Here is a 9,277-nt window from a genome sequence, read left to right as displayed (position 1 = left end):
GTGCCAAAATATATCTGCTATTCTACATTTTAAGTCCCATGCTATTCTACATTTTAGGCTGCATGGCTTTATTTGTTAATTTTTACTTCTGGAAATCAGTTTTGGGCAACGTCTTTACCCATGGGAATACAGACTAATGGTGTACTTGACTTTTCTTCTCCGCTTAACTATTTTCACAGTTTGTTGTCCGGAGCTCTGTTATTGCACTGTTTCTCCAGCAAGGGGCATGGGAGATCTTCAGCTGAAGCCTGGAGCCACTTCACCGTGGCTTGCGGGGCTCTTGGCAAAGCCATTTCTTGAACTCCAGCGAGTGCGTTTCCGTGCGTCTCTGAGCCATCTAGAAGGGCTGAAGCAAATGAATGATCAAAATACTTCAGCCGGCAGGGTGCTCTCTGCCCCATGCTACCGTTTACACCGATTTGAGTCAAAGACTGGCGAATTTGGGGTAGATATCAAAAGAAATATTCCTCTTCCATTACTGTTTATGCATTTACAGGCTTCCTAGGTACTTGCAGTGGCATGTCACATCCCATTTTGTTAGTGTGCATCTTAAAGCACACTTTTCACACACATGGGTACTGAAGGATGACATCTTTCCTCTCACTTGCTGAGCAGCAAGCTGACCTCTGCAGTGTCAGAGCAGCAGCAGGCCCTCCCTGTCAGTTCTCACTGTGAAAGCCCTGGACAATCCTGCTCTCAACAACATTTCATGGGAGGTTTCTTTCAGTTTTTCCTTTATTTGTGTCCTTCCAGCTCCCCAGTGACACATTTGCACAGGAAGGCATCATAACCAAATTCAAGGACACAGGCCTGTGTAACCTGCTCTCTGGTTGCCCTCACGTGCATTGTCAACAGAGCACAATGTATATAGCTCAAGCCTGGATGATGTTGCAGGGGTGATGGGGGAACTGCAAAAGGGCCAATTATCTCTCTGCCACAAAGTTAGAAGCATCAGGCTGGGTGGCAGAGGAGGGGACATCCTCAGTCACTGTTACGAGTTTGTTGGTGTGGCCAATAACAGGGTCGGTGGGTCCATAGTTGTGACTGGTGCTATCACTGTAAATCTCACCAGCCCTTTTCCAGAATGGGCAGAGATTACCTTTTATTATGCTTTTCCTTTTATCAGCTTCAAACTTGGTTTCACCTGCCACTGGATGGAGTAGCTGAAACTGCCCTTTGCAGGGCAGTCAGAGATTCTCTCTGACTTTATACAACTCTTCTCACTCTTGTCACAGCCACATGGTGACATAGGTTGGACCAACTGGCTGCTCTTCTGTAGCCCCACAGATAACTTCCTAGAGCAACAGCTGAAAAGGGAGAGACTATGCAAACCATAGTTATGGAGAGCAAATAAGGAGTATTGTGGCTGACTGAGCTTTGGCTGCCCAGGGATCAGACCAATTGCCACAGCTAAGTGGGACACATTTCTCACTCTACTGGAGCCTCTGAAATGCAGGGATTTGTGTTGTTTACTGAGATTCACATGTTGGGCACCGAGACACTGCCACAGATTCAGTAACACTTGCATTTAATCTTTCTGTCAAAAGCTGACAAAGCTTTTTCTCTAGGGCTCTGTTTATCTCTCTGCTTGGAGAAGCTGATGTAACGGGTAGATAAGTCAGCCCTCATACCAGGAGGGAGAAGGGAAGCTTCATTCAAAGGAAAAAACCTGTCTTTGGAGCTTGACAAGACTGAGTGTTGAAAGAAATAGGAAATGTACACATACATTAAAGAGAGCAATGCTTCTTCTCAGGCAGTGCTGCACACATGCACCCACACATGCAGAGAGATTACTTCCTAGCACCCCTCCCAGAGATGAGGAAATTTGAGGTTTTCTCTTTCCTGTGCAGGTGCATTAGCATACCTGTACATACGGCCTTTTCATGTGTCCAGCTTTCTTATGTTAGCAAAAGCGACTCCCAGCATCATGGAAAAATAAGGAGAGGACCAACTTCTTTTTCATGTCTCAGTGCACAACCTCTGCTTCTTCTGTGGCAGAATCCATAACAGCCATATCATCCATAGCAGCATATGCTGCCTAGGAAAGTTCAAGCAAGGAGAAGAGATGGTCACTATTGATTCAAACAAACAGTGGAGTAGAGGCAGGCAAGGGTTAAGCTCACCTTTTTGTAGTTGCAGGTTAGGTAGTGAAACTGAGGGTAATCTATTTAACTGTATTTATCTTTGGTTTAACTAGTGGGCCCAGGTCCAGACATTCCAGTTTATGAGGGAACATGCAAGGTCAAATACTGGTGAAAGGGTGTTTGAGAGATCGCCCACATGGAAGTGTATAGACCCCTGGATGTGCTGAGAAGCAGCCATTCTCAATAACCAGCGGAAGTCTTAATACTGAAGGAATTTGCAACATCAAATTTATGGCCAATCCCAGAGGTGCTTGTGCACAGGCTGTTCTCCAGCCAGCAGAGACTGTGCGCATTCATGTGGGCTGCTTAGGCTTTGCCTCGTAACAGAGAACCAAAAACCCAGCTTGGCACTGCGGCCATGTCCTTCTCAGGTCACCCACTGCTTCTCCTGCTGGCTCAGATCATGCAATGCTTGAAAAGATTTGCCAGCTTCAAATTCACCTCCAAAACAGCTTGAAACAAGGCCAGCTTTTCAGTTGCCCCATTTCCCAATAATCGTGGCTCTGGCCATTATCTTGCACAGACACATGCAGGGTCACCCAGGGAATGCACCTTGGCAGATCATGCCTGTGCATCAAAGACCACACTTTCCCTCTGGTCATAGGGTCATAGCAGAGCACCAGCAGCCCATCATTGTTGCACTGTGTGTGTTCATGCTCCCACTGTGTGGATCAAAAGACTGTTTTCCAGAGTACAGTTTTTTCTCGGTCAGTGTAACCAGAATTATTTACCTGTGTAAATACACCAAATTCTTGGTTATTTACCAGCCTATCAAGCAGTGGGAGCTGAGAGGTTTGCAGGCACAGAATTTAAATTCCCTTCTGGAGAGCTGCTGGAGTATAGAAGAGCAGCAGGTCAGGAATGCACCTCTATGAAACCTCTTGAGATAGTAGACATCATATTGACCATTCCTGGTTGATGAAAGTGCTGTGAGATTATCAGTTGGTGAGTTTGCAATGCAAGAAATACCAGCCCCAGTGATCAGGTATAATTTAGCCATTTTAGTCATGAGCACTGCTCAAGGACAAAAGTGCATTTGTGATTCTCCCTCTCTAAATGCCTTCAGACACAAAGACATCATGGTATCTGTAATCTCTTTTCTGTACCCTGCTGTGTGCAATAATAACCCAGCCCCATGTGCTTCTGCCTTGCATTGCTCTACCCACCCTGGACTAGTGGCCGTAGAGACCTGCTGGAGACAGCCCCCTTCTCCCTCTCATCTCTCTCTCCCTCTTCCCTTGCTGTTCCATTTATACTTTAAAAGTTAATGGAACAATGCCTCCCTTACAGTTTGCAGGCAATTAGCAGTTTTCCCAAATTTTATTGAAAATAGGTAATATCTAGAGAGATCTTCAGAGAGCTTTTAGAAACCTTTTGAGCACTACCTAGGTGTTCTGATTTAGAAATATTTCTCTCTAGTAAAGGATATTCAATAACTTTTGTTGTTAACGTAGAAGAGAGTAGAATAATGCATTAATCTCATAGGATACTAGTATGCCATCTAGTTTCTTTCAGAATTCAGAAGATAGATATTTATTGAATACTGCTGGCTTTTTTGTACAAGAATATTAGATGTATCATTATCTTAATCTGGTAAAAAATCTGTAACAATTCTAGGATTACTTTTGTTCTCAGAACATTTTTATTCACATTATCTGTCTCAATAGTGTTGAGTCATATCTTTTTCACCACTTCTCCCAGCTCCCTTTAGATCCTGTTCATCACTTTTTAATGCATTTGCACAGATACTCACAGGCTCCCTACATACAGATTACTGAAATTGTCTGTCTGTAGAGCTCCCCTCAGTCAGGGTATTTTTAAGGGAACAAATACTGTTCAGCTAATGTCGAGCTTATGGTGAGTTTTGTAATGTCAAGGGAAGGTGTGCTCTTTTCTTAAACTGCCACTTCTCTCTTGTTCATAATTTGTTCCTCACTCTTTCTCTTGGAGGCATCACCTATTTTTAAATTTTTGGCTAAGGACTGTAGTGTGTATGCCTGTTATAAATTTAACCTGGTTCTGATCACATATAATTTGACAGCCCATAAACTTTCACCTCCTTGGCTAAATTAAACCTGTGCTTCTCAGAACAAGGCTTCTCATTTCAGGGATACAGCGAGGGCAGGTGCCGAGCTGGAGCCTGCTGTGTGACAACGTGAAGCTTAAGGACAGCCTTGGCTGCAGTGACCACGAAATGGTGGAATTCAGGGTCCGCGGAGCAACAAGGAGGGTGTGCAGCAAGCTCACTACCCTGGACTTCAGGAGAGCAGACTTCAACTTCTTCAAGGATCTGCTTGGTAGCTGCTCAATACTCAAGCCCAGGAGCAATGCATCCCAAGAAAGAGGAAGGCAGGCAAGAATGCCAGGAGACCTGCATGGATTAACAATGAGCTCCTAGACACTTTTATACATAAAAATAATGTCTTCAGATGGTGGAAGCAGGGACAGGGAGCCTGGGGGAAATACAAAAAAGTAGTCTGAGAAGCCAGGGATCAGGTTAGGAAAGCTGAAGCCCAGATAGAGTTAAACCTGCCAGGGACATCAGAGGTAATAAGAAGGGTTTCTACAGGCAGATCAGTGATAAGAGGCAGAACAGAGAAATGTGGGCCCTCTGCAGAAGGAAACAGGAGACCTCATCACAACTGATATGGAGAAGGTTGAGGTACTGAACAACATTTTTGCTTCAGACTTCACTGACAAGGGCTCTGGTCACACCCTCCAAGTCACAGAAGGCAAAAGCAGAAACTGAGAAAAGGAAGATCCATCCACTGTAGGAGAAGAGCAGGTTCGAGATCACCTAAAGAACCTGAAAGTGTACATGTCCAGGGAACTGACAAGATCCATCTATGGCTCCCAAGGGAGCTGGCAGATGAAGTTGCAAAGCTGCTTTCCATCATATTTGAAAAGTCATGGCAGTCTGGTGAAGTTCCCCCTGACTGGAAAAAGGGAAACATAACCCCCATTTTCGAAAAGGGAAGGAAAGAAGACCCAGGGAACTACAGGCCAGTCAGTCTCACCTCTGTGTCCAGCCAGACCACGGAGCAGATCCTCCTGAAGGCTCTGATAAGGCACATGGAAAACGTGGAGGTGGTTGATAGTAACCAACATGGCTTCACCAAGGGCAAATCATGCCAGACAGATTTGGTGGCCATTTATGTTAGGGTCACAGCATTGGTGGACAAGGGGAAAGCAAATGACTTTATCTAAATGGACTTGTGCAAAGCATTGGACACCATCCTGCATGACATGGTCTCTACATCGGAAAGATAAGGATTTGATGGGTGGACCGCTCCTTGGATAAGGAATTGGCTGGAGCATTGCACTCAGAGAACAGTGATCAACAGCTTGGCCAGCAGAGTGAGGGAGGTGATTCTCCCCCTCTGCTCTTGTGAGACCCTACCTGGAGCACTGTGTCCAGTTTTGAAGCCCCCAACACAGGAAGGACATGGAGTTCTTGGATTGAGTCCAGAGGATGGCTGAGGGCTGGAGCACCTCTCCTATGAAGAAAAGCTGAGAGTTCAGGTTGTTCAGCCTGGAGAAGAAAAGGCTCTGAGGAGACCTTATGGTGGCCTTCCAGTATCTGAGGGGGACCTACAGGAAAGCTGTGGAGGGACTTTCTACAAGGACGTGTAGTGATAGGATGATGGGTAAGCTGAAAGAGGTTTTAAGACAAAAAAAAATAAAATGGTTTTAAGCTGAAAGAGGGTAGATTTAGGTTAAACATTAGGAGGAAATTATTTTGTGTGAGGGTGGTGAGACACTGGCACAGGTTGCCCAGAGTGGCTGTGGATGCCCCTTCACCAGTGGTGTTCCAAGGCCAGGATGGATGTGGCTTTGATCAACTTGATCTAGTGGGAAGTGTTCCTGCCCATGCTGGAGGGTTGGAACTAGATGATCTTTATGGTCCCTTCCAACCCAAACCATTCTGTGATTCTATGATTCTATGTTCACCTCTGGCCTGCAGGTTTAAAGCTGCAAGGCCCTCAGCACCATTGGTGCACCCTGGAGGTGGACCCTGATGTTGCTTGAACGCAAGTTATGCAAGGTGAAGAACAATTCTTTAATAAATCCCATCATGGTGGTCATCGAGTCCTTGACACTCGTTGCATACACTGCTTCTCGTAGCTGCCAGCTGCAGACAGGCAGTGCTTCCACTGCTCTCTGTGCAGGTGGAGGAATGAGTCACAGAGTCACAGACAGACAGAGTGATGTGGCCAAAATTACAGAGGAAATCTGCAGCAAGATTTTTTTTCCCATTTCAGCTGCATCCCAGTCTTGGGATGCATAAACATCCTCTCTGCTGGGTGAGCAGGTATCTGTACATGTGGGCACCTGCCACTGCCTGTCCTCCAAAGGAGCCAGAAACTACATCACAAGCCTCATGTTCCAGCAACTAAATAGAAATTCTCTTTTCACTCCAACAGCAAGAGGATCTGAGCATTCTCCTCCTGTCAGTACGAAGCCTAGTGAATACAATGAAGTCCTGGATGGCTGGTTTTGTTGCAGCACTAAAATGTGGGATGATTATTATCTTGGAAAGAGAGGAGGAGGCCTAAGGAAGATGTCTGAATTGTTCAGCTTTCTGTAATGGAAAAAAGACACGTTCTTTTCTGCTTCACAGTTACTTATTGGGAGTATGATGGGATTAAAATGGAGATAAATTTTGGCTTTTACAATTCCCTGTTCTTTGAGAAGCAGAGGCTTGGATGCACTGTGTGAAAGAGCTTGCCGTCATCTGAACCAAACTATTATTTGTAATGCTCAAGGACAATTTAAGTCTGCCTGTGCTCTGCAGGCACACGAAAGTCCATGATCTGCTCCTGTGGGACCCTTGAAAGGGAGCAAAGGAAAACTAAGCCAAGGCAGTGCCTTGATCCTTTCCAACCCAAACTGTTCTATGATTCCATGATTCTAAATTCTTTGTGCAGCTTTTCTGCTAAGGCTATTTAGGGGCCATGGAGCAGTACTGGTGGAAAAGCATGAAATACTGGGTGGAAAGCATTGAGAAATGGTCCTTTCTTTGAAGATTTAAAGAACTGTAAGGAGGAGCTAGTCTGCAGGGTGATACCATTTCCTTCTCAGGAACGGAGGGGAAGGCTATCTTTGATGTCATCCACTTTCATGAACATTAAAGGGATTTAAAAGCAGTTTCGACCTGCTCCTCCTGAGTGAAACTCTTGCAGAAAGTGGAAGACAGGGGAGGCATTTATTGCTGCCTGGTGGCCTGGAGACTAATAGAGGGGGATGGGGCTCTAGGAAGAAGCAACTCATCAAAATACCCACAGCCGTAACAGCAATGCACTTTACCTCCCCCTGAGCAGTTCTTAGCCTGAAGAAGCTCAGAGTCATTTGCTGAAGTGGGCTGACCCACAAGAGCATCTCTGTCACTGTCGGGTGGTCAGACTGACTTCAGCAGGACTGCTCACCAGCAGGAAACAAAGCCTTGGGGTCCCAAAGGGAAAGCAAGACACACCTGCACCATTTCTTCCTCTGCAACTGGAGTACCTCACAGAGGCTGGCTAACAATACCCAGCAAAGGCTCAGACCATGAGTTAGATCTCGCATGCGGCTGACGTGAGAAGTGGAAGCAAAATGCAGTTTCTTGATCTGGAAATCTCAGTGGACAATGAATTCTTGTGGGAAATATAATGAGCCCTTTAATGACTCACTGTTCCAGATCATTCTTATGATATTCAAAGAGATCCAGGGGATTTATCCACACAGTTACCATTAAAATATCTTCATTAGACACAACTGCGTTCCCAGGTTGCTTTGAAAGTTTCAGGCCTTGATTAATCACAAAAACAAAACTCCTCGGTTGGGCAGTCCACAGGGAGGGGGTGCTGCGGGAAGAGTGCTGCCAGCAGTGGTCCTTGTCCTCAGCCCACCTCGCTGCACCTGGGGACAACTCATCCAAGGACGAATTCCGCCTCCGTCTGCCGTGCCAGTGAGATGTGACCAGTGTGTGACAACTGTGCCCAGTAGCATCTGACAGCCAGGTGCAGTGTTGGTGCCAGAGGTAGAGAGCTGTGACTGGCTGTCACCACCTCCTGCCTTGCTCCTGCAGGGTTGATAAAGGGGAAGATGCTGTGCCCTCAGGCCGACAACGGACTCTCTGGGGGTGTGTGTGTGCCCACAGCCAGTGGCTTCTCCTCTGCATCTCAGCTGCCTCCGGGAGTGTCAGGGTTTGGGCCTAACACAACAAAGAACCAGCCATGCAGCTGCTCACTCTGCTCCACCCCGCAACACACACTGGGATGGAGAGGATAAAGCCCAGCTAGAAGCTTGAGACAAAGGACAAGGAGGGTTCTTCACCGATTAAGGTCCCAGGCAAAACAGACTCAAGTTGGGGAAAAATAATAATTTAATTTCACACTAACCAGATGCACACAGGACACAGACAACACAAAGAGCAGAGCTTACATACCTTACCCCACCCCTCCCTTCTTCCTGGGCCCAAATCACTTTGTTCCCAGTTTCCCAGTCCCTCCTTCCCCCCAGCGGCACAGGGGGACAGGGGATGGGGTTTAGAGTCAGTTCACAGGCTGGTGGTTCCTGCTGCTCCTTCCTCCTCAGGAAGGATTCCTTACAGTCCTTCCCTGCTTCCCTACAGGGAATCCCTCCCATGGGAGAGAGTCCTCCACGAACCTCTCCTTCATGAGTCCTTCCCACGAGGTCTGGAGCTGCTCCAGCCTGGGCTTCCCACAGAGTCACGGGTGCTTCGGGAACAAACTCCCCTGGCGCCGGGGTCTTCCAAAGCTGCGTAATCAGAGTCCACTGGCAGCAAGTCCAAGTTCACCCCTCATGGCACTTTCAGGGAATGTTCCACCACGTTCCTCCATGAGTGCAGGGGGACAGCTGCCATCTCGCCATGGGTTGCTGGGAAACTTCTGCTTGGGCACCTTCTTCCTCTTCTTCCTCAGCAACCACCAGCACTGCTCTGCCTCTCCAGGATAGCTTCTGTCTAATTGCTCGCTCTGCTCAGTTCTTATCTCAGTTCTTTTGTATGTTAATCACAGAGGCACATCTACTGTCCCTCTGATGGCTCCTTGGCTGGGTTTGGGGCAGGGGGAGCTTCTCAGCTTCTCACAGGAGCCACCCCTGGGGCCCTTCCCCCACTATCAAAAACGCCA

Source organism: Apus apus, chromosome 5, assembly GCF_020740795.1.
Source record: "Apus apus isolate bApuApu2 chromosome 5, bApuApu2.pri.cur, whole genome shotgun sequence".
In the NCBI taxonomy this organism is placed as follows: domain Eukaryota; kingdom Metazoa; phylum Chordata; class Aves; order Apodiformes; family Apodidae; genus Apus; species Apus apus.
Note: the sequence above shows the minus strand (reverse complement) of the source record.